Source organism: Pelobates fuscus, chromosome 6 (assembly GCF_036172605.1).
Source record: "Pelobates fuscus isolate aPelFus1 chromosome 6, aPelFus1.pri, whole genome shotgun sequence".
Taxonomy (NCBI): Eukaryota; Metazoa; Chordata; class Amphibia; order Anura; family Pelobatidae; genus Pelobates; species Pelobates fuscus.
The window spans coordinates 260,899,576-260,925,164 of NC_086322.1; the positions used below are offsets into that span (position 1 = coordinate 260,899,576).

Here is a 25,589-nt window from a genome sequence, read left to right on the forward strand (position 1 = left end):
AAGGGTGTTGGAGACTCGTCGGAGGCTTAGACAAGTTAGGTATGTCCAGGGGTAAGCCTAGATGTCTCAGGGCCGACTTTGCTTCCTGCAGGGACCTAATGGTGTGCGTGGATTCGCCTTTGTTAACCTGCAGGGTGTGCGCAGGGCCCCAGCGGTACTTCACATGGTGTGTGCGCAAGTGAGCAGTAAATGGTCGTAGGGCTCTCCTCCAAGCCAGGGTGGCCCCAGAGAGATCCGCATAGAACTCAAGGTTCATGTCCTCAAAAAGGTAAGTTGGGTGTTCTCTGGCAGCTGTCTGGACTGCGGTCCTGTCCCTCTGGGTTTGGAATTGAAGGATCACATCTTTAGTAGCTGTGGCCGGGGCTGTTGCAGGCTTTGGGATGCGGAATAGGCCTTCCAGCGTCACTGCCTTAGCAGACTTCGGGGTCAGCAGTGCTGAGAGGAGCCTGCGTGCGAAGTGGGGCAGTTCAGCATCAGGTATATCATCTTTGACGCCTCTGATCTTCAAATGTTTCAGGCGGCGGTTATTTTCCATCATGGCGAGTTTCAACTCAGTTTTTTCGTTTTGCTGTTTAAGCTCTGCAACAGCCTGCTGCAGATCCTTAATTAGGCCTCCGTGGGATTCTAAGGTTGTGTCCACCACCCTTAGCCTGCCGTCTAGGCCCTGCAAGGCCTCCTTGAGCGATGCCACATCGGCCGAGATTTTTTGATGGTGTTCCGCCATCAGGTCTCTGATTGCCTCCATGCTTACCGGTGTAGGTTTTACCGCGGTTGGCTGGGGCTGTCTCCGATCCGGTGTCTGATGTGGCCGGGCCGGAGGGGTCATCTCCTCCGCTTCATCGGAAGTTTCCTCGTAGAAATCCGAGCATCCTCCATGCATGGACGCCATTCTGGAGCTAGTTGCGCCCTGGGCCTTCCGCCAGATTTCGTCGATCTGTAAGTCCAGTCTGGGTTTGTCTGGTTTAAGTTTTTTTGTTTTTCGCCCCATTTAGGTGCCGGTATGCTATGGGGTCCCCACGGGGGTAGGTTAACCCGATAATAAGGGTTAAAAACGCCGTTTTTAGTTGTAGTGGCCTGGAGCTCTTCAGCCATGCGACCAGTCGCTTCAGTAGTCAAGCGCCGCCCCCCCTGTCTAAGTGTATTTTAATATTAATATATATATAGATATATAATTATAAATATAAATTAACATCAAAATATACATACAATGATATTGATTAAATATATATAAATATATAATTTTCATTTTTTATATATATATATATATATATATTTATATATAATATAAAATAAATAAATATGTAAATACGTAAAAAAATAATTTATATATATATATATAAATATATATGTATAAATTCGTTCTAACTGTATTTTAAAATTAATATATATATATATTGATATCAAAATACATGTAGAACGAAATAATATATATATATATATATATATATATATATATATATATATATCGATATACATAAGTATATACTTATGTATGTAACTATGTAACTATGTAATATATCACTATATATATACCTATACATAACTAAAAATAATAAAAAGTATATATTATATTTATGTTATATAAATATATATATATATATATATATACACACGTGTATATATATATATATATATATTTATATATATATATATATATAATTCTACGTATATATTTATGTAATATTTTACATAATTAGGTAATTTTATTAATTACAATTTGCGGGACCTGCCTGACAACCCAGGCCAAAAGTCCAGGGAATTTAATTTGCTAGCACTATATTTAACCCTGTAACTTTCCAAGACACCAGAAAACCTGTACATGGGGGTAATGTTTTAGTTGACAGACTTTGCTGAACACAAATGTGTTTCAAAACAGTAAAATGTATTACAACAAAGGTATTGTCAGTGAAGTGACATTTTTTGCATTTTTCACACACAAATGGCACTTACAAGGATGATATAATTGTTGTTATATGTTTTACTGTTTTAAAAACACTAATATTTGTGTTCAGCGAAGTCTCCTGAGTATAACAGTACCCCTCATGTACAGCTTTTATGGTGTTTTCAAAAGTTACAGAGTCAAATATAAGGCTTGCGTTTCAGTTTTTTGCACATTGAGATTCTCCAGGTTGGTTATGTTGCCTTTGAGACTGTACGGTAGCCCAAGAATGAAAATTAACCCTGTGATGGCATACCATTTGCAATAGTAGACAACCCAAGGTATTGCAAATGGGGTATTTCCAGTCTTTTTTAGTAGCCACTTGGTCGCAAACACTGGCCAAAATTGACGTTCAAATTCGTTTTTTGCATTTTTCACACACAAACAAATATTAACACTAACTTTGGCCAGTGTTTGTGACCAGGTGGCCTGTTTTACACGTGAGACATCGATGAATACAAATATGTGTATTTTATTGTAGTAAAAGCAAACAGTATTATGACATTCACAGTTTGAATGTCATGTAGAACTAAAAAAAAATAAAGCATTCTTATTTTCCCCCCATTTTTTTTTATATTTTATTCATATTTAATTATGTTTCATACCTAAATATTTGAGTCGAATTATGCCTGAACAGACATATAGTCAAATTCAAGTTTTTGTTTACGTTTTGTTTGGTTCACAACGTGTTCATTTGGCTCAGTCCTTAAGGGGTTAACTATATACTAGGGATATTTTATTAATATCATGTTGATCAAGGGGAAAATATCATACATTTTTTGAGTAGTACAAAAAAAGGCTTTCCCCTTTCTGGTGTACAATTGGTGTAAAGATGCATTTGTTCTCCTTTCTGAGGTGCAATTTGAAATCACTTCAAACGGTGTTTTACATGTGTTTTTTGCATTTTGACAACGACAAAAAAGGGAACTAGGAAGGAAAACGTTAACAAAACACAAATAGGTTTGGTAGGTGTTGGGCTTTTAAACAAAAGTCTAAAATACAAAGTAATGATATGCTTAATTCATGAATAATATTTCATATGGAACAAACTGAATGGACCTATCATGTTGTCTTATAATTAATGATAAAATGGTGTATCACAAAAAAACCAAGATAAACATTTCTAAAAAGAGAAATATCACACTACTAATTAGGATCTGATTATCAACACGGCAGATATATGTGGAAATAAAAAAATAAAGTCTACACACAAAAAGATTAAATAAACACAGGTGTGTAACAAAACCTAATACGGATGTATGCCTAACACAAAAAATAAACACATTTTATGTGCTCAGCAAAAAATAAACAGACATAAAAATCTGTGATACAAAAAACACTACCTGTATAGTGCTGCCATCAGAGCTCATAAAACATCATATAAAGTACTAACTGACACACCGATACACACTGTGAGACCTTGATACACAGACACTGCAACGCATACACACATATATACTGCTACATATACACAGATATACATTGTCACAACACAAAGATGCACACTCTCACACATATACTCTGACAGAGGCACACACATACATAAATAGAGACGATTCCACATGCACATTGCCAAATACATATACATCATACGTACATACTCACATACCCACACACAGATACACACTATGAGGCACACACAACTACATGTTGTGAGAAACTCAAAAACACACACTGTGAGACACACACAAATACACACTGACACACACTGATATACTCTGCCAGAGGCACACACATATACATTGACAGACACGATTCAGCATGCACACTTCCAAGTACATATACATCACACACACAGATACTACTCACATACACACACACACAGATATGCACACACACATACATGTTGTGAGAATCTAAAAAAACACATACTGTGAGACACACACAAATACACACTGACACACACAGATGTACATTTCTACCACACATAGATACACATTTTGTCACACACTTAAACTCTGCCAAATGTGCACACACAGATACACACTGCCAGATACATACTCTAACACACATATACACACTGCTACCAGCCAGATGCACATACATAGATCATAGGCATGCGCACGGGGTGTGCCGGGTGTGCCTGGGCACACCCTAATCCCTGCGGCACGCCTATATATTGAGACCGGCAGGGGAGATCTCAGGATCCCCCCTGCCGGCTCATGCAGAGCCGGCGCTATCCGAGCGCCGGCTCTGCTCTCAGCCTCCCCTCCCCGGCTCACATGCAGGGAGGGAGGCAGGAGAGGACCGGCGGAGCTATTGCCAGCAGCTCCGCCGGGTTCCTCTCGCGAGATCTGAGCGTTGCCGCGGCAACGCTCAGATCTCGCGTGAGTGAACTCTAGCCCTGCGGGGCTAGAGTTCACTCTCCTCTGGACCACCAGGGAAGGATGGCGGCAGCAGCAGCAGGATCCCCCCTCCCAGGCATAAGGTAAGAAGGGAGGGGGGATAACTGATCTGCCTCCACCTCCACTGGACCACCAGGGACAAGGAACAAGAATCCCCCCTCCCCACATAAAGTAAGAAGGGAGGGGGGATATTAAATAATGTACCCCCACCTCCACCCCCCACAATCACTCACACACATACACAGCACACACACACACATACACAGCACACACACACACACATACACAGCACACACACACACATACACAGCACCCACAGACATACACAGCACCAACACAGCTACACAGCACCCACAGACATACACAGCACCCACACACAGCACCCACAGACATACACAGCACCCACACACATACACAGCACCCACAGACATACACAGCACACCCACAGACATACACAGCACACCCACACACATACACAGCACACCCACAGACATACACAGCACCCACAGACATACACAGCACCCACAGACATACACAGCACCCACAGACATACAAAGCACCCACGCACATACAGCACCTACACACATACAGCACCCACAGACACACAGCACCGACAGACACACAGCACCCACAGACACACAGCACCCACAGACACACAGCACCCACAGACACACAGCACCCACACACACAGCACCCACACACATACAGCACCCACACACATACAGCACCCACACACACATACAGCACCCACACACACATACAGCACCCACACACACAGCACCCTCACAAACACAAACAGGACCCTAACACACACACACAAAACACTACCAGTACCCTCACACACAAACAGCACCCTGACACACAGTACATTTACAGCACCCTCACAAGTGCACACACTCACACACAAACACCCTCACCCACATAGTACACTACCAGCACACACACATCACACTAACAGCACCCTCACACAGCACACACACAGCTTTGTGTGTGTGTGTATATATGTGTATATATATACATACATATACATATAAATATATATATATATATATATACACGCCGCGTGTGCTTGTGCTTGAGGGTGCACACCCTAATGCAATAGGCTGCGCACGCCTATGACATAGATACACACTGCCATGTACATACTCTTTCACACTTATACTTACTGCTATGGGCCAGACACTTGCATACATATAAAAAAGAACTGACAGATACACACACTCACATACAGACACACACTGCGAGGCAAACCCAGATATAAATTTCCAATTGCACACAGAGAGACCCTCTGCAAGAGACAGACAGATGCACTGCTTGTTGATATACACAAACACACATGGGTACATTGTCAGAAGCACAGACATACACAGATACCCCTACATATAAAACATCAAAACATATGTTTTAGCCACCCTCCTGCTTGCCTGCTTTTTTTTGTAGGAGGGTCATTTCTTGGGGGTCATGCCTCTTAACATATTACCAGCATTACCCTGCATGTAGTTTATAGGTGTTTAAACTGCATTTAATTGTAACAAGGAGGAGTCGTTTTTATACAGCAAATATAAATCTAAACAACTGAATTGTTTTGCATACAGAGTAACATTCAAGAAGATATACAACATCATATCATATGTATACTTCAAAACAGTAAATACTTGATAAATATCATATGTAAGTTTGTTTGAGAAGGCCCACTTCAAGCCCTGTTTCTGTTCACATAAACGCGTTCACTGTAGTCCACAGTAGAAAAGGAAGCCACAGTCAAATAAACAGTAGTAGGGATAAACTGGAACAAGGGCTGGCAAACCTTCAATGCCATCAATTCAAGCAGCTTTATTTGACATTAACAGACTTTGATAAAGGCGCTTTTGCAGTTCATAGTATAAACCTCCTGCCTTGCATATTCTGTCTTCCTTACTGGTTTGAAGTGAGTTATTTTTGTGACAAGTGTACATTACATAGTGTCTGTTCAACATTTTGATACAGAATATGTTATTTGTAACTCTGATACAGTATCTAGTTGACCCGAGGAGACATTATTAAGGGGTTTGTTGTGCATCTCAAATCCTTCTTATGTTTTTTTGAGACCCACCCTCTACTTCATCATATATATATATTTTTTCTCAGCCTATATATTCATTAGGACTATTGAAGCTTATTGAGCTCCCCCCTAGGAAGTTATCCTCTTTTTTCTTTGTGTTTTAGAGTGATTTTTTCCTTTTCTATATTCTGTCAAAATGTTGGAACCTAATAATGTATGTTTTTAATTTAATCTAGACTCTGAGGTATCCACCTTGTGCTCCACGGACACCTGGGTCCACGGGTTACCCCCTGTTAGGATACTCTTAGGACACATGTCATGTCCAATAAAGCGCTTGGATTCATGGAGTGCCTGGACCACCTTTTTCTTCTGACTATATCTAAACTTGTTTGTCACTTATATTCTGTTTTGTATCGCTACTGTAAATTTGTTAGGCATTTCAGAATATGACTTTGTTATATAAATGAAAAATACAAATTGAGTCTAACAAATTTTAGCTAAATAAATTCCAATTGCAAAATGTAGACAAAAATAGCTGCTCTACAAAAAAATCTCAGATTTTGTCTACCTAGGCTATTTTAGCCTTATGTTTGCAATTCAGATAGCGACAGTTTGACTACAGCTGAGTTGTAGTCTTTTTCCAGAACACCTATTTTCTTTTGTCTACATACAGTATTTACCAGTGGGATTTAATTTGCTAAAAGTTGGAGTTCAATGAATAACCCCGTGTGACTCTATTTACACATCCCTGGTGTCTGCAGTTTAAAGGGTCACTCCTGGCATGTGGAAAGTTATGCATATTGAAGTTTAAGATAAACACAGATATATCACAAACATGCCCATGACATCATACACTTGCATGTTTGCAGGTCACAAATTTGCATCTCAATTTCAAGAACGAGTCATGTTAACTGCAAATAGAACATAGCATATCTGTAAACTGCAAAAGATTTACCCAATGTAAGATCCAATGTAAGATCCAGATGTGTAACCTGTGGGTATTCCTGTATAATAAATTAAGCAAAGACTTTGAAAGTGATATTTTTTTTTTTATAAACGTCAACATGAATCGCAATCAAGCACTTCTCTTTAAGATAGTCAACAATCTTTTACTGATGTCATCGCTAACATTTGCTCAATTAAAGCCTTAGAGATCTTAAAGGGTCAATGTAGGCACTATAACAACTTCATGTCATTGAAATCATTATAGTGTCTGGAGTCTCCTGGCACTTTCCCCGCCGTTATTAAACAATTTTCTAGCAGTTTAACACTAAATTAGAGACTATGGCCAACAACAGCCCAGGTCCTATGGGAAGTGTGGCTAAGCCCGAGTTGTGATAGGCTGAAAGAAGGTCAGTTCATACTCTTAGCCAGGTACATTGCCAATCCATTGCTGCCCAGGCTACTACTTCCTCGTGATGGGCTGCTACCAATTAATGTTTATTATTAAAACATTAACCCCTTAACGACGCAGGACGGTTCAGGACCGTCATCGGCATTTTTCCCTTGACGACCGACGACGGCCCTGAACCGTCCTAAATTTAAGAGGTACTTACCCGATCGCCGTCGTTCCCCCGGCGGCGATCGGCGGTGCTCCCGGTGTGGGGAGACTGCCTGCAGCCCAGACAGTCTCCCCATGGCGGATTAGGACCCCTGTGGCTATGTGATCGCCCAACAGGGCGACCACATGGTCACAATAGGTGTCCATGTGTCTGCCTGCAGGGGGACTGTCTGTGCTGACAGGCAGTCTCCCTGCAAGTGTAAAATAAAAAAAAAAAATTAAAGTTATAGTTAATAAAAAAATGATTATTATATATGTGTATATATATATATGATATATAGACATATATTATACCTATATAATATATGTCTATATATCATATATATAATGTCATACTAAGTGTATTTTTATATTAATATGTACATATATTAATATAAAAATACACTTATAATTAAATTACACACGTATATATATAATATATATAATAACTATATATATTGTATATATATATATATATATATATATATATATATTATAAAATACAAATAAAAAGTCATTTAAATTAAATTAAACATGTAAAAATAATAATAAAAATTAAAAAAAATTATATATCTATACGAAATTTTATTCTAACTGTATTTTGATATTAATATATATATATATATTTATATCAAAATACACTTAGAATGAAATTGTATATATATCTATGTATATATAAATAAATAAAAAGAATATGAACTATTCATATGTCCATATACAAAATTACATAAATAATTATATAAATATACACGTAGACTTCAAATATATAAATATGCATATATATTTAAATTCTACGTGCGTATTTATGTAATATTTTTACATAATTAAGTTATTTTATTGATTGCAATTTAAGGGACCTGCCTGCCAACCCAAGCCGAAAGTCCAGAGAATTTAATTTGCTGTCACTGTATTTTACCCTGTAACGTTCTACGACACCCTAAATTCTGTACATGGGGGGTACTGTTTTACTCGGGAGACTTTGCTAAACACAAATATTAGTGATTCAAAACAGTAAAACATAACACAGCGATGATATTGTCAGTGAAAGTGACTTTTTTTGCATTTTTCACACACAAACAGCACTTTTACTGATGATATAATTGTTGTGATACATTTTCCAGTTTTGAAACACTAATATTTGTGTTCAGCAAAGTCTCCTGAGTATAAAAGTACCCCCCATGTACAGGTTTTATAGCGTTTTTGAAAGTTACAGGGTCAAATATATGGGTCAAATATTTTTACATTGAAAATGGCCAGGTTGGTTACGTTGCCTTTGAGAGCGTATGGTAGCCCAGGAATGAGAATTACCCCCATGATGGCATACCATTTGCAAAAGAAGACAACCCAAGGTATTGCAAATACCCCAATATGGGGTATGTCCAGTCTTTTTTAGTAACCACTTAGTCGCAAACACTGGCCAAAATTAGCGTTCAATTTAGTTTTTTACTTTTTTCACACACAAACAAATATGAACGCTAACTTTGGCCAGTGTTTGCGACTAAGTGGCTACTAAAAAAGTCTGGACATACCCCATATTGAATACCCTGGGTTGTCTACTTTTAAAAAAATATGTATATGTGGGGTGTTATTCAGCGATTTATGACAGATAATAGTGTTACAATGTCACTATTGATACATTTTAAAAATGTATGTTTTGAAACCGCAATATCCTACTTGTACTTATAGCCCTATAACATGCAAAAAAGTAGCAAAAAGCATGTAAACACTGGGTATTTTTAAACTCAGGACAACATTTTGAATCTATTTAGCAGTTTTTTTCATTCGCTTTTGTAGATTAGTAAAACATTTTTCACATAAAAGTCAAAAAACATGTATTTTTTTCAATTTTTCATCATATTTTTTCATTTTTTAAAAATTAAATTACATGAGATTATATAAATAATGGTGTGTAAAGAAAGCCCCTTTTGTCCTGAAAAAAACAATATATAATTTGTATGGGAACAGTAAATGATAGAGCGGAAAATTACAGCTAAACACAAACACCACAAAAGTGTAAAAAGATGCCTGGTCGCAAATGTACAACATCGCAAAAACAGTCCGGTCCTTAAGGGGTTAAAATAGATTTTTTTTTCTGATTGAAAAGACAGTGCCAGACGACTCCAGACAACTTCAATAATATGAAGCAGTTAAGTGCCAACAGTGTCCCTTTAAACTCTCCCGTCCAGATGTTATGGCCTCCCAGAATTCTTTGAATGTAAAAGATAACCAGAGAATCATGGGAGTTATAGTTCAGCAACATCTTGTATACAGCAACGTTTCGAACCTATAATGGGTCTTTGTCAAGCTGACACCCAAACTGAAATACATCCTATTTATAGGCAGTGCAATTATAGTGAAGTACCATACATCATAACAAACCAATTATCCAAATCTGAATTATAGAGTTATATACTCACTTTCATATAAGATCCACCATGTGTGCTTTTAAAATGGAAATAGACAACAGTATAGGTTGCTCAACCAACGACTAAGTGGGAACCCAAAATGTAACAGCACCGCAAAATCCTGGTAGACGAGCGCCATAGAAAAATTAAAAAAGTAAATTGCCCGATCACGTAAATGACGTTAGGCGTCCGCATGCTAGACATGGAGGCATCATATCAAATGTAGAAGATAATCACGTATGGATGCAAAAAAAAAAGGATGTTCATGTCAAGTGTGAGAGGCACAATGGCATCATACGTTTGATTATTAAATGAGGAGGTGGGAAGTGGCAGCCCAAATGCCAACCAAACTGAGATGCCAACCAAGGGCCTAAAAAGAGTGCAACCAAGAACACACTAAACAAAAAAATAACACAAATATGAAGCGAAGCACACATGATGTGTTAAAAAAGGGAGCATATGTTACAATATAATTAAATAAGTGTTAAGAATAAAAAACACTAGTATAAGCCAGATAAGTAAAATGGCTAGGTAATAAAATATATAAAATACCTAATTATATAATTCTGGGTCATAGAAAATGAATATAAAACACCATTTGGCTGCACCAAAATAAATTCAAAAATGTATATATTTACACTATATATCTATATACATATAATTTATATACATAGAAATTAACATATATAAAAACTCTAATGTGCAAATATAAAGACACATAAATTATAGCATATATATTTATATATAGGGAGAGAGACACAAACATTTTATTACAAAAAATATATTTTTCACCAGAATTAAAAATTACAAAACTCTAAAGTGCTATGAATGAAGGTGACCATGTCTCATTTGATGTTAAAAAAGTGCATAGTTAAAATACAAAACATAATTCATCATAATACAATGTTATAATTTATTTAAAGTGGCAATGTATTAAATATATCAAAAACGTTTATTAAACTGGTTTCAATACTATGTGGGGATTACGCTTGCCCCTGATTTGTTCTTTTGAATGAGTGCAGTTACTCAAATCTTGTTGGTATATCAGATCAGCAATATGTCTAGCACATGGCTTGATTCAATTCATCCATATTCAGCACACACTTATTATGCTATCACTCTAGTCTTTCCATCTCACAATTTACTATATATTATTTACCTACCTCTAATCCAGGTGATGATATTTCTATATAGGGGGCACAGTTTGCACACAAGACACAAAATGTGGTATTTTTATATGCCATACAATGTCACTACCAGGAATATATTTCAGAGGGATCAGTCACTAAACATAATATTGTAGTGAATTGAAAACCTATTTGTAAAATGTAGGTAAAATAGCCAAGCTGTTACTACTGCAGGATTGGAGATTTCTTTCCCAATCAGCTAATTTTAGCCTACCTTTCACAATATGATTTTTAATTTAGCTCAATGTTTAGTGCTTAAGCCTCCATACACTTTACCTTTAAAACATTAGGACATAGACGTTCACCTCTAACAAAACACAATACGTAAAACTATTTTTTTTTTTTAAATCCATAATGTAAACCTTATTCTACAAACATGTGTATCAAACATATATCCTAACATATTGATCACATGTGATATAAACACTTAAGTTAACATTTAAGTCACTGACTGCCCCCTCTCCCAATAAAGCCTGATCCCCCATAATTTTCCTAAAAGCACTTTCTACTTACAGGATGTATGAGGCTGCTCCTTGTCCTAAGCAATGCGGAGCAGACTCTGACTTTCATTGATATTTATTTTGTTTGCTTTCTGAATTACCCTCCCATTTTATTAATTGCTTTAAAAATTGGCTCATTAATTCTATAGCATGAAAGAGCCGATAGCTGTCAGTTACATGGCATGCTGCCTTTGTTCCAAGAGCAGGAAACAGGGACACTTGTAAACAGTCACTGAAGACGTAACTACAGTCTTTGCAGCCACACTTATCTAGATACTGAATTCGATAATTAAAAGGTTACTGATCATACAGTGGCTACCTTCCCACCTGTGGCCCACATGTTGTATGTGGCTGCGAGTGCAACTTGCACATGCTCAAGTGGAGGTTTTGAATCTTAGCATTATCAGGGCTATTTACGAAAGTGAGAGTTCAAAGTGAATCAAATTTAAGACCAGATTTGCCAAATTGAAAGCATAGCTGACTTAGAGAATTTTTCTTTCCAGTTGGCTTTTTTTTTACCTTACTTTGAATTCACCTTGAATCCTCACTGTGGCAGACCACCGTATTTTCACCGCCAAGTATTTCCCTACCCGTAGTGTAATAGCTCTTTCCAGACAAAGTAGTGATTATAGCTAGTATATCATTCCCCCCCATAAATTAGTTAAGACTTAATGCTGGGAGTAGATCTAGTTTATTCAGGCAAAACACACATAATTTATACAGAGACCCCCAGAATGGGGTCTCCATTCATGGACACATAAACTCTCCCAGGTGTCTCTGTGTCTGGGAAATAATTGAGTTGATAACCAGAAAACTAATTATCTCCCGAATACAGAGGGTTCAACATACAAAAACCCAGAAAAAACACACAATACAATACCGAACTCCCACATGCCCTATACCCCCAGATAGCTTGTTTCCAAGCACCCAATCTGTCCAAACAGCGCCTGGATCCACATTGGTAAAGGGATACTTACACTGGGTAAATATGACTGGGAGCCGCGACAACACATAGCCGATTTGAGTTAAATAGCGGTCTTGGCTAAGTCCCACTAAAGCCTGTTTCCAAGGTCTTACGCGTGAACGACTGCCAGGGAGCGAGTGTTAGGATGAATTTGGGAGAGGGAAGTAACTGAACCAGGGGAATCGTAGATAGGACTCATGGGGCGGCCGGGCAAGTTAACTCTTGAGATGTATCCTTGTCTTTAAATGACATTGGGGAAACAAAGTCTACAACATGGGGACGCTTTGTCAATCACTTTAGTGAATAACCCTGCATATTTATTTATTTATTCACAATACATATGACATAAACCAAGTTATATGTGTATTTGAGCACTATCCGTGGATACAAGTAAAGGTGGAACTGCAGTCTTGCCAGCAATCCCAGCTTCATGGCGCATACAATATACAGTCTTTGTTGAGATTAGGTCACATACATGATGATTCAATTCATGGTTACTTTTAGCCTGTATGTTCATGGCATTTAGCAACTATTCTGTGAAGTGCCTTTAACTTGCAATCATTGTTCCTTTTAAAAAAAAAAAAAACACTTTATTTAAGATACAGTCAGCGGTATTGTATCTTAAATAAATGTCAAGGCATTATCTCAATCAAAGTACAATTATACACATCGCACCCCAACCTGAATAAGAGAAGTAAGGAGACGAAGATGAGAAGGTCACCGGGGAGAGCCCAACAAACGCTCCCTGGTTTTCTTGATAAGATTCCAATGGCCAAGTTTTATGGCCAAGTTGTAGGCAAGTTAATCACAACATGTAATTTTATAATTTGCTTCACTAAATGATTAGCAGAACATCTAAAGTGTACGTGCTGCTCTAAATAACAAGTGTCTCACTCAACCAAAAAAAGGACAAACAAAAAAAAGGACATATAAAGTGCATTCAGTGCAGTAAACACCAACCATACTAGCATAGAGTATAAGATAAAATGTACTAGAGTAGAAAATACTAACAAAAAGTACTAAAAGTAGTAGCAAATATTTTCCCTCTAAATCTTCTTGTGTAAACATAAATCATACAAATATTCCACAATCTTCTGATAAACAGGATGTTTGTTTACACAAGAATATTTAGAGGGGCGGCATTTTCCTTTTTACTATATGTTGTATATGTTTGTTGGGTGTTTATAGCACTGTGCTCACTTTATATGTAAGTTTTATGGAAGGCTGGTAATGTATTGTGCCTTTAGTTTGTCCATTAACTACGTATCCTTAATCTTCGCAAAGACTGATGTTAACAGTGGCTTTAGTTTGTCCATTAGATATGTGTCTTAATTTTCGGGATGACTGTTAACAGTGGCATATCTACCTGCAACGATGTTTAAGCTAATGCTCTCCTTGCTGCTATTGAAATTTTGTTTTGTTGTAGATTCTGTTCTCTAGAGATCAACGACTCCAAGGGCCTAGACAGGAGAAGAGCCCCAGGTTTGAGACTCAGTTGTCTATGAGAAGTTCCAGTGATAAGTTTGCACACCTACCTCCAGAATCTGGTCACCTTAGGGACACTCCATCAAATATGTAAAAAATGTGCCACATTCACTGCACTCAAACAATCGTCTGTGGTGGGTCTGCCTATGCTCTGCACCATGTTGTTATACCATTGAAATAACATTTTATTTGACTGCCCCTGGAGTATTATACAGACTGACACCTTTGAGCAAGCTTCCCAAATATTCTCCCATCCTCCCTCTTTCTGTTCCAGATCAACCTTGCATTAATCAATGTATCTCAAAGTACCCCATTCTTTCAATGCCGAGCAGAGGTGTTGGTATAATATAACAATCAAACCTCAAGGAAAACTAAAATCTTACTCACAGTAAGTTTTCTTTTCCATATGATTAGCGGCAATATAGCTTCCACCCTTCATAATAAATTTTGTACTTTTGCATATATTTTGTGTCTTGCTTTTATTTTGGGCAGTTTAGAGTCTATGTCCGCCTTATAGTAGTTGTAGTTTGTTTTTCAAAAATGGTTAGGGGTTTACCAGCCTCCTGATTCACCTGGGTAAAATTCCTAATTTGAAGATAAGAAAATGGTCAGAGGGAGTTAAGTGGGTCGAATCTGAAGATTGGTAAAGCTAAGCATTGATTGGTTTAGGTAGAGATGCATGTATCGCATGTACCCTCCAAGCCTCTAAAATCCTGGGCCCTTATATCTGGTGAGAATGTTCTATTTCACAAGATGGGGATCAGAGGGAAGGAGAGGAAGCCAGTGAGTACATCTTGTAAGTTGCCTCCCAAATTCTAATGGAGTTTGTTATTGCCAAATAGTTTGTTTATAGCAACGCCTTTGGGACCTAGGCACCCATATTTAGAATTGTGGTAAGTCAGCACCTATCAGGAGGTATTCTAAATCCACATACCTACATCTGTCTGGCGGGAGGGGCACTCCAGGAGATTATCTGACCTAACTAACTGATAATTAAAATAATTCACACCCACTTAGGAAAATATACAGAGTAAAAAGGATATACCACCTATTGCAGATATAGATATGGTGGTTACATCTGTAAAACAAATGAGACATACATAGTGTTTTCCATATAGGTAAAAACAAACAATTGTATCATATGAGGATTGAACTCACAAGGATGGAGCCTCTTACCTATATGGAAAACACTATGTATGTCTCATTTGTTTTACAGATGTAACCACCATATCTATATCTGCAATAGGTGGTATATCCTTTTTACTCTGTATATTTTCCTAAGTGGGTGTGAATTATTTAATTGTTTCACTTTACCGTTAGGTGTTAAGGGATTACACCTTTCTGTCACACTTACTTTTATTGTCTATTTTAAGTTGGAAGCGCCTACACAACTATACACCTTGTGTATATTTTGTTTGCTAACTAACTGATAAGTAGTAAAAGTATAGATTAGGTAGACTAAGACGATGTAGGTCGATACAAAAGGTTTCTTGCCACCCTGTGCATTTATGTTGCCACACAAAATCACCACTCGCTATTTGTAGGCTAGTGAGAGTTCATCTAGAGACCAATGTTGGGTGGGTTGGAAGAGGACACGAATCCTAGGTAATCCTAGATTAATTACTATAGAGTGAATGCATCTGATCCATGAGATCTGCGTATTTTTATTTTATTTTATTTATTACAGGCATTTATAAAGCGCCAACAAATTCCGCAGTGCTGTACAATTGGGAAAAGACAAACACAATAAGAACAGACCAATACAACAGGTAGAGGACCCTGCCTGTGAGCTTTCAATCTAAAGGTGAAACTGGGGTGATGAGACAAGAGGTAGCAGAGGGATTTTTACATGATGGCAGATAGAGTTAATAGTATAACTGCAGCAGCTGATAGCATGTGAAGGGAATAAAGAGGTGATTGGATATGGTTCCAAACAGCTGGAAGAGCATGCTATATAGTTAGAAGGAACCAGGGTGGGCAGGAGGATGGGAGGGTGGTTGGGTAGAGCTGAGTAAAATTAAAAGGCCTTCATGCAGGGATGTATGATGACTTGGGGGCTAGGGAAGAAAGATACAACAGTTACTTAAAAGGCATTTATGGCTGGGAATGGCAAGCAGGGTGAGTGGGGGGGATCAGGGGGAATGGAGCAGGCTAGCCATTTGCTATGAACAAGTAAGTATGGCAACCACATTTCTAACAGACAGATTATTAATAAATACATGTAACGTCAAGAACAAAATATTTCAGTAGTAAACAATGGTAGTAATATTATTATAGTAGAGTAATAATCTAGTAATAAAATGAAAGAAATCTGGTTGAGTATCTTCACCATCTCAGTCCGTAACTTACAGCTGAAGTGATCAAAATTAAAAGGCCTTCAAGCAGGGATGTTTGATGACCACCCATGTGTGTAAAATCTTTTATTAGGTCATGGTTCCTTTTTCAAATTTTGTTTGTGTATGTGCACCACTTGCTGTCATTACGTTGAGGCGTCTTCCTTCACACATTAAATCATTTTGTAGTTTTCTTGACTGATTCCGTTGTTATTCGGACATCAACTACTTGGCCTATTATAAAACTCTTTGTATTGTATTGTATTTTTTGTTTGGGGCTTTATTTAGAAAAGATTGTTAATATTCCAGATCACATGACAATCAAGATAATAGAATTGTATAACTACTATGTTTAGGTGAAACATATTCGTTTGATAAAAAAAACTAAATTTCCACAATGAAGTGCATATAAATAAATCTAAGTGAAGGTTTTATATAGTGGTGAGCAGCAAGGAAAAGGAAAAAAGGAATGAGAGAGTGGTCACCTCCTCGTTATTTTATTAGCACAGCTGGTATTTGAGGCTGTCTGGCCGGTGCTGGTTTTGTTACAAACCGGCATTGCAAAGGCCGGTATTATCATTTGAATGGACACTAAGCTCTGCCCTAGCTATAATACTTGTAGTTTACTTCTGCTTTTTCTACCATTCCAGCTTATTCTATTGGCTGATCACAGACTTCAAGATACATAACCCTTAGCCACTGTACAGATATGACTCCATTTCCTTGCAGAAAACCATGGGATGTATAATTCTAGAGCCTCTTCATTTAGTTTACAAGAAACAATACCTTGTAGACCATACAACTACATTTCCCAACATGGCCCACAGCCCTCTGCTGTTTGAAATATCTGCTGGGCAGGGAGAACTGCCCATAAAAAGAGACAGGACTGGCAAAGCCTGAAAGATGGAGCACCCCAAACCTCCAGCTAGGTAGGAAGACCACCAGCCACCCAAATAATCCTGTTCCCCCAGCTAAGTAGGTAGACCCCAAGCTTACCAAATCATCTCCCCCTCCCCCCACTGATTTGGTAGGAAGACCGCCAGCCTCCAAATTATCCTGTTCCCCCAGCTAAGTAGGTAGACCCCAAGCTTACCAAATCATCTCCCCCCACTGATTTGGTAGGAAGACCGCCAGCCTCCAAATTATCCTGTCCCCAGGTAGGTATGGAGACACCCTGCCCACCAAATTCTCCTGCCCTACACATATACAATCAGGCATAGTACACACACATCGTTTTTTTAGTGATTTAGGGAATTTTAAATGTCACACATAAAATTTGTAATGCAAATTAGCATTGCCAGTAATTATTTTTTTTCAAGAAAGGTGGCAATCCTAGAGAGGGGTAGGCACAGTAATTGGCATTTTAAATGGGCATATCATGGATACACAACAAAACTGTACAGTTTGTACTTGTCGCTGTACTTGTAGCTGTACATAAAGAAAATGTGTTTATTTTTATGCAGGATTAACCTTGTAAATTACAAGACTTCTGTGTATTTTAAGGTGAGGTTAGTAAGTGTGCCAAATGTTTTGACACTTAAGATCCAATCTCCATTTGATTAGTAAATAAATACTATGGTTAAAAGTAAAAAAAGTTGTAAATATTTGTTAATGTCAAAGTTGCATGTCTCATGACGATCGCAATTTTTATTCTCACATTACGCTTTCTACTGCATAGGTCTTATGATTTTCTGATGCTTGCAATGTACCTCTATATTATTGCTTTTCTTTTAGCATCTATGCTTCTGAGAATACACCAGCTCATGAATTATTGGCAAATAATAAGTAGATGAGTTATTATCAGTATATAACTAGTGTATATAATTCCCAAAGGAGTAGCAAACTTATTCTAGGGTTGTATTTGCCTGGGAACCAACTCTTTGCGTTTCTTTCACCTGAATGAAAATAGATACTCTTGACAAATAAATTGCTGTCAGCTACCTCCCATAGACAATGGTAGACACTTTTGAGATAACAGATGTTTTTACAGGCATCAGTATGTTTAAGTTCATATCTTTAGGGCCTAATTGGATAATTACATGCAGATTTATGAACATACTAGATTTACAGCTTTTTATTTTCAGGTTTACTAGTGTTTCCTTCTTCCTTCTTTAGAACATTTCAGAAATATTTACACCCTCAATAAACTGCTACAATTCATTTGTAATCGAGTGTGAGAGTGTGCACTTTGAACCTTATGACAAATAAGGTTTAGCTGTAAATAGATCGGTATAATTTAGGATGGGATTACTTGCCATGTGAAAGTTGTATAATGTTAAATGAATCAAGGCATTTTAGAATTTAGAATGATAAACATATATTTTATTTAAGTTCATTGTCTGCAATATATAATATAAAATGTGCTGTCAGCTCTGCATGTCATACCGTATCATATACCGAACGTTAATTTAGAATTGGTCAGTGGTAAACTGGCATTGTATGTTAAAGCTTTATTCTTCGCACAAAAAAATAAAGAATTAAAAAATATATATATAAATATAGTTTAACACTATTACACTGACAGGGTTATTTACTAAATTGAGAATTCAAAGTAAATTTCAAGTTTAAAGTCAAAATAGCTAAACTAGAAAACATTCTCCATGCAAGCTATACTTCCATTTTGGAGTCTTTGCAGTGTTAATTTTGGCAGCAAATTTCAATGTAGTTTTAGTTATAGTCTTATTTTAGTCATATTAATTGTTTTAGTTTTAGTCGTATTTTAGTCGTCAAATTTCAATGTAGTTTTAGTTATAGTCTTTTGACTAAAATGCCATTTTAGTTTTAGTCGTATTTTAGTCATCTGAATTGTTTTAGCATTAGTCTAGTTTTAGTCGACTAAATCTGCATCAGATTTTAGTCAACACGACAAAAATCTAATGGATTTAGTTAAAGCCTTTTTGACCCTTCCACAGCCCCTCCGTGCAGTGTTCATTTTGGCACCAAATTTCAATTTAGTTTTAGTCAAAGTCTTTTGACTAAAATGCCATTTTAGTTTTAGTCTTATTTTAGTCATATTAATTGTTTTAGTTTTAGTCGTATTTTATTCGTCAAATTTCAATTTAGTTTTAGTCATAGTCTTTTGACTAAAATGCCATTTTAGTTTTAGTCATATTTTAGTCATCTGAATTGTTTTAGTATTAGTCTAGTTTTAGTCAACTAAATCTCAAAAATTTTAGTCGACTAAAATTTGACTGAAATTGTTAGTTGACAAAATTAACACTGCTTCTTTGGCCTTGTATTTGAAATTCACTTTAATTCCCAAGATTTCCCACTTTAGAGAATAACCCTGTCAGTGTAATAGTGATTATTTAGATTATATGTTTATAACCTTCATTTTTCAGCTATCTAGAAAGTATTATTATCAAAGTGTCCCCCCTGAGCTGGTAAAAGCAAAAAAGTCAATAATAGGTACTTACTTTTGGGTTCCAATTCAAACCACTGATTTAGGCTATAGGGTGTAGAATTCCATCAGGACTCCAGATGTTGTAGACTACGTCTACCATAATGCTCATGCAGCCATAATGCTGGCAAAGCATCAAGGGTGATGTAGTCCATAACATCTGGAGTGCTAAGGGTTTACTATCCCTGCATTATTATTTAGAATCTGGTTTTACAATGACTGCCAAATTCAAGAACTGAATGTACTATTCCGAAAAGCCACGCTACATTAGCAATGTTTGAAGTGCAGACCTCTCTCCCTGCCATGTTTGAGGAGAGATTTTGTACATAATGCAGCTTTCGATCCTTATTGATGATCTGTAAATAGAATGCTTGGAGAACACAACAAGCTAGCTTATTTAAGAGGCCTCTTGATATTTATATAATCAGTAATGTTTGCATACAGATTCACGCCCTTCCTTGTACCCCATGTTTGTCTTGTCTGGTGACGGACTAGAGCTTGTTGGTTTTATCGCATTTATGGTAAACTTATTTCCCTCAAAAAGACAGAGTGATTAATCCTTTTAATCATAATTAATCCTTTTTATAATGAGGGAAGAGTACATTAGGACACTAGCACATTTTATGAAGACATTTCTGCATACAACGTATTATGAGTAGTACAGTTCAGAAGTTACACAGAAAAAAATATTTGATTTGATTTGACTTGTTTGATGAATAGTGTAAAATAAATCTATGGTGATATACATTCAACATATTCCGGTTACATTAAAAATAGCTTTTAAAAGTTTTGCATTCTAGGAATAAATCAAATGTAAATAAGGCCTTCATTTGACATGTTTAATCATGGTTTCACAACAAAATATAATTTTTCTCTGTTTTGAGCATCTCGTATCCTCATAATACCCACATCACACAGAGCAGCCATTAGTCAAACCCAGGGTACACAAATGTCCAGTGACAAGTAGGAAGTCCTGCTAAAATGGAAGTCATAATGCTTTTTTTTGCTCCTACTCTAGTGACATCTAGTGGCGTAACTATGATCTGGCTATATTCTCCCGCAATATTCAACTTCCCTCAACCACCTTGAAGTTTGGTTTGGGTTACCCGAATTTACATGCTAACATATTGGGCCTCTTTTGAGGTAACAATGTCCATTTAAGTTGCTGTTAAGCTGGACTTTTGGAATCTACACATCTAATTAGACCTGGAACGTATGGTATCTCTATAAAAAACCTCTAATGTTTTACAGTTTAAAGGGTTACTAGAAGAAACATGACCACTTCAAGGATTTTAAGTGGTTATGGTGTTTGTGCGTTTCACTATGAAACGCTGCACGTACAGATTAAGTGAGCTTTCCTGACGGGGGGTGCAACTCCATCTCCAGCAGCGTCATTAAAGTGTAATAAACTGATCTCTTGTTTTGGGGTAGTTATTGTTAATAATGTACATAGTTGATGTCAGACAGCAAATTGCACCCCCTTCCTCCCCCCCACACACACACACATACACACACTTTGTGACACCTAAGTCCTCCAGAAGAATACCTTTAAAAGAATATGTTACAAATATTATTAATGAAGAGGAAACTGAAAGCACAAACTGAAAAGGCTGCACATCTGGGCAAGTCTTTAATGACTTGAGACTTTAATTCGATTGGGATAGAATGACAAGTAATTCTACTACGGAAAACACATTTTTTAACCTGTTAAATGACATCTTGATATTTCAGTTAGTAGAAGCACCAACTAGAACGTATGCTTTTCTGAATTCTGTAAAAATGAATAATGCAGACATTTTGTAAAACACTGAAATAAGGGATCAGAAATGTAAACAGTATATGATGTCATTTGTAATCAATTAGAAATGAGTCAACTTGTGTGTTTTTCTCTAAAACGTATTCATCTAGTAATAGGAAGCTTATTTTCAATAGGATAAGGGCATCGTTACAACTGTCACTAACCTTGTGGGTTAAATGGAATATCTTTAAACAAATATTAGAAAAGTACATTTCTCAGTATATGCTATTAGGTAATAAATGTAAAAGAAAGAGAGTGTATGCTTTCTCAGTCTATAATGGGCCCCATTAAAAGGAAATAGTACATGCTTGTACATATATTCATGACTAATTATTTGTATTGAATGGGTTAATGATACATGGTAGTGTTGAAAGTGACCCTTCCCCGTTTTAGGGCACTATCTAGATAAAAGGGAAAAATACTTACCTTTAAAGAGACCCAACCCCATTTTACAGCACTATCTACTGTAGATAAAAGAGGAAAATACTTATCTTTAAAGTTACTAAAACTGCATGACTTGATCAGTCAAGTGCAGCAAACAGAACCTTTCTAGACAGAAAGATTTTGCTGCGGGGATAGTGTAGCTAAATGTTACCCACTAAGGAGCAGCATTCACTGAAGTGAGCCAATCAAGGCCACATAAAGTTCCAATTATGGTTTTGTTTTTAATATAGAGATACACATGATTAATTACTGAATTGAGAATCCACCGTGAGTTTCAAATTTAAGGTTATTATAATCAAGCTATGCTGTCAGTTTGGTTACACTGGCCTTGAATTTGAAATTTACTTTAAATTCTGTTTAAATGCTCATCTAAGTGAATAACCATTAGGCATATACCTGCTGATAATACTGTATTCAATCTCAGTTTTCCTGCCCTGTGATCACTCAGTTTATGACACCAATTTACTTAGTTAATTTACTTAAAGGGATACTACTTGATCAATGCGTGTGTCATGATTCCTTGTAGTGATGGTACAATATTGTGCAATAATCTAGCAGTAAATTATGTCACTTTATCATATTTGGCACAGACGATGACACTTGAGCCAATACACAAAGGAATTAACTTGGTAACAATAATAATGAAAGAACATAACAGGTAGATATTTAAAATATGTATACAATAAGCATAACCTCCTTGGTTATTTGGATATTGGAGAGGTAGGATCTCCTTAATAATTCGTATTGACTTGTACAGTTCAGTCATTGCAGTATGTTCAAATTCTTTTCTTTAGATGAATATTGTAAATCTTGGCATAATAAGTCACATATAAGCCCTTAGTAGATGGCTTTTGTTTTCCTACTCATTTCTGTTATCTCAACAATATTTGTAAATCTGGGTTTACATTTTGAGTTTAGTAAATAATCTTCTAGGTTTCGGCAAATTGATATTTTGACTCAATGTTGATACAACCCCGGTACAAATGGATCACTGTGTGTTTGTCAATCCAGAGTTACACTATATTGATTTTTCCATTACTCTAATAATAACCTTTAGACAAAGTGTTAACTGCCAATTGTTTTCAGATCAGTTCTAATACAATGTCTCATACATTATAAGTTTTTGACAATTGTGTATTCTTTACAAATTGTTTGTGTTCAAGTCTCACATTTCACCGCATTACGATAAAAAGGATTAAAGAGGAAATGTCACTTCTCTGGAATTTATACCACTGTATAAAAAAAAAGATGCCACAGGCATTAAGCACTGTAGCATATATGTATGGTGACAATAAAGGATTAAGTTGTCCTGTTGGTTCAGTGAGGGAAAGTTAGTGAAAGTTCATGACTCCATGGTTAGATTGTTGGGCAGAGTAGGACAAGTCGCTGGGCAGATTTGATGACACAGCTGTTGCTGGGGACAAGAGCTGACCGGGGATTGGTTGCTGGCCGTGAGTGAGAAAAAGTGCGGGAAACCAGGTAAGCATAAAAGTGGCAGCGCGAGCGCAATCCCTGTCAGAGGTCTTTAAAGACAGGAGAAGCACGGACGGACCCCCTCCCTGCCTCCCCTACATTCTAACTTTCTTTATAATTATTGTCGTGGTGTTGGAAAGCATTGGGGCAAAGTCATTCTCAGGTTCAAGTTCTGAGGAAGGATATGTGTTAAATGGTTGTATATAAAAGGCGGTCAGGTTAGCAATGACTGATTGACAATTAAGTGATGGTGAAAGTTAAAAGTTTCGGAAGTAAAGTGAAACATTTATGTGAATATGTTACCGTTATCAAGTTATGGTGGTATGCCGCTTTTAAGCTTTAAATAAACACCACGGCCAAGCCCATTGGAACAATAAACTGTGTCTGTGTTTATTGTGTGGTCTAAGTTATTTATGCGACATATTGCCTACCATACACATACCATACATATATAACTAGTGTAAAAAAAAAAAAACATTACCCAGTGGGAAAAAGAGGTACGGATTTCTATATATAATTTTGGTTTTCACACATCACAAATACATATATGTTCAGCGTAGAATGTAGGTAAATAAATTATTAAAACTCCTGGGAAGTGACCATTCCTCTTTACATATATATATATAGTATGAAGAAATGCTACCAAATATTTGGATCTTTCCACTTAATTTTATGTTGTAAATTTCTGACACGCAATAGCTCACACAAATAAAAACCCACTGTGCTATGTATCATGTTTACTTTTTTTTTTTTTATTTAATAATTTTTTATTGTTTTATAGTTTGAAAATAAGCATACATTGTTAAAGCGAATATACAACAAAGTAAAATATAGCTTATACATAGTCAGGATTAAACAAGTTGACAAAAGGTTACATTAAAGGTGAATCTCGTAACAATCACTGTAATTTTCTTTTAGATTAGTGCTAAAATGGTTATAAAGTCTCTGGATATTTAGTTCGATGTTTCTTCGTTTATCTTTGTATTACTTATAGTTAAGTAGTGGTTCCATAGTTACACACACATTGTATATCAATAGAATGCAATATGAGTTGATGAAGAGCAAAATAAGGTAATTAAAAATTTATTTGTAAAAGTATGTAATGTTTAGTAAAGGTAAATTAAGATAAATTAAAGTAGACATAGGTAAGCATAAGTGGGTGAAAATAGAACAACGTAAATTAAAGTAAAGTAAGGTAGGTAAAGGTATAGAAGGGGCTGTAAGACCAAGTTTTTACTTAAGGGGGTAATTGATGAGGGTTGTTAAGGATACAGGATAGTCTATTTGTTTATATGTTTAATTGCCTATGGTGTGCGGTTATTGTATTCATTCCAAGGGTTCCAGATCTCTCTGAATTTGTTTAGTTTTCCTAATTTGGCCGATGTAATCTCTTCCATTAGTTTGATCTCTTCAACCTTCTGGATCCATTCTCGTATCGTTGGAGGTTGGGGTTGTTTCCAGTATTTAGGGATGAGTTGGGTGGCTGCCATAGCTAAGTAGCAGAATAGGGTGTATTCTAACTTTGAGAGTTCTTGTGGTCTGAGAAGAAAGATGTAACATTCCTGTGAGCAGGTAAAGGTGTTTAGGTAAATTAGTTGGACAATTTTGTGAATTCTCTTCCAGAATTTCTGAATAATTGGACATTGCCACCAAATGTGGGCATGGTGTGCATTTGTGTTTTGACATCTCCAACATAAATCTGGTGAATTGGAGTAGAATTTGTGGAGTTTAGCCG

General features: G+C 36.7%; 2 protein-coding genes across 2 annotated transcripts in view; one reads left to right on the forward strand and one right to left on the reverse strand.

The window, feature by feature from the left end:
- Positions 1-11,987, reverse strand: part of LOC134566151 (proton channel OTOP3-like) — a 73,040-nt gene extending 61,053 nt beyond the window's left edge. Inside the window, exon 1 of the mRNA XM_063425857.1 lies at positions 11,971-11,987. The gene's annotated coding sequence lies outside the window, so the exon portion shown is untranslated. The remainder of the gene's footprint in view (positions 1-11,970) is intronic.
- USH1G (USH1 protein network component sans) overlaps positions 1-25,589 on the forward strand; it is a 784,266-nt gene that overhangs the window by 52,187 nt on the left and 706,490 nt on the right. The gene's annotated exons all lie outside the window — the stretch shown is intronic.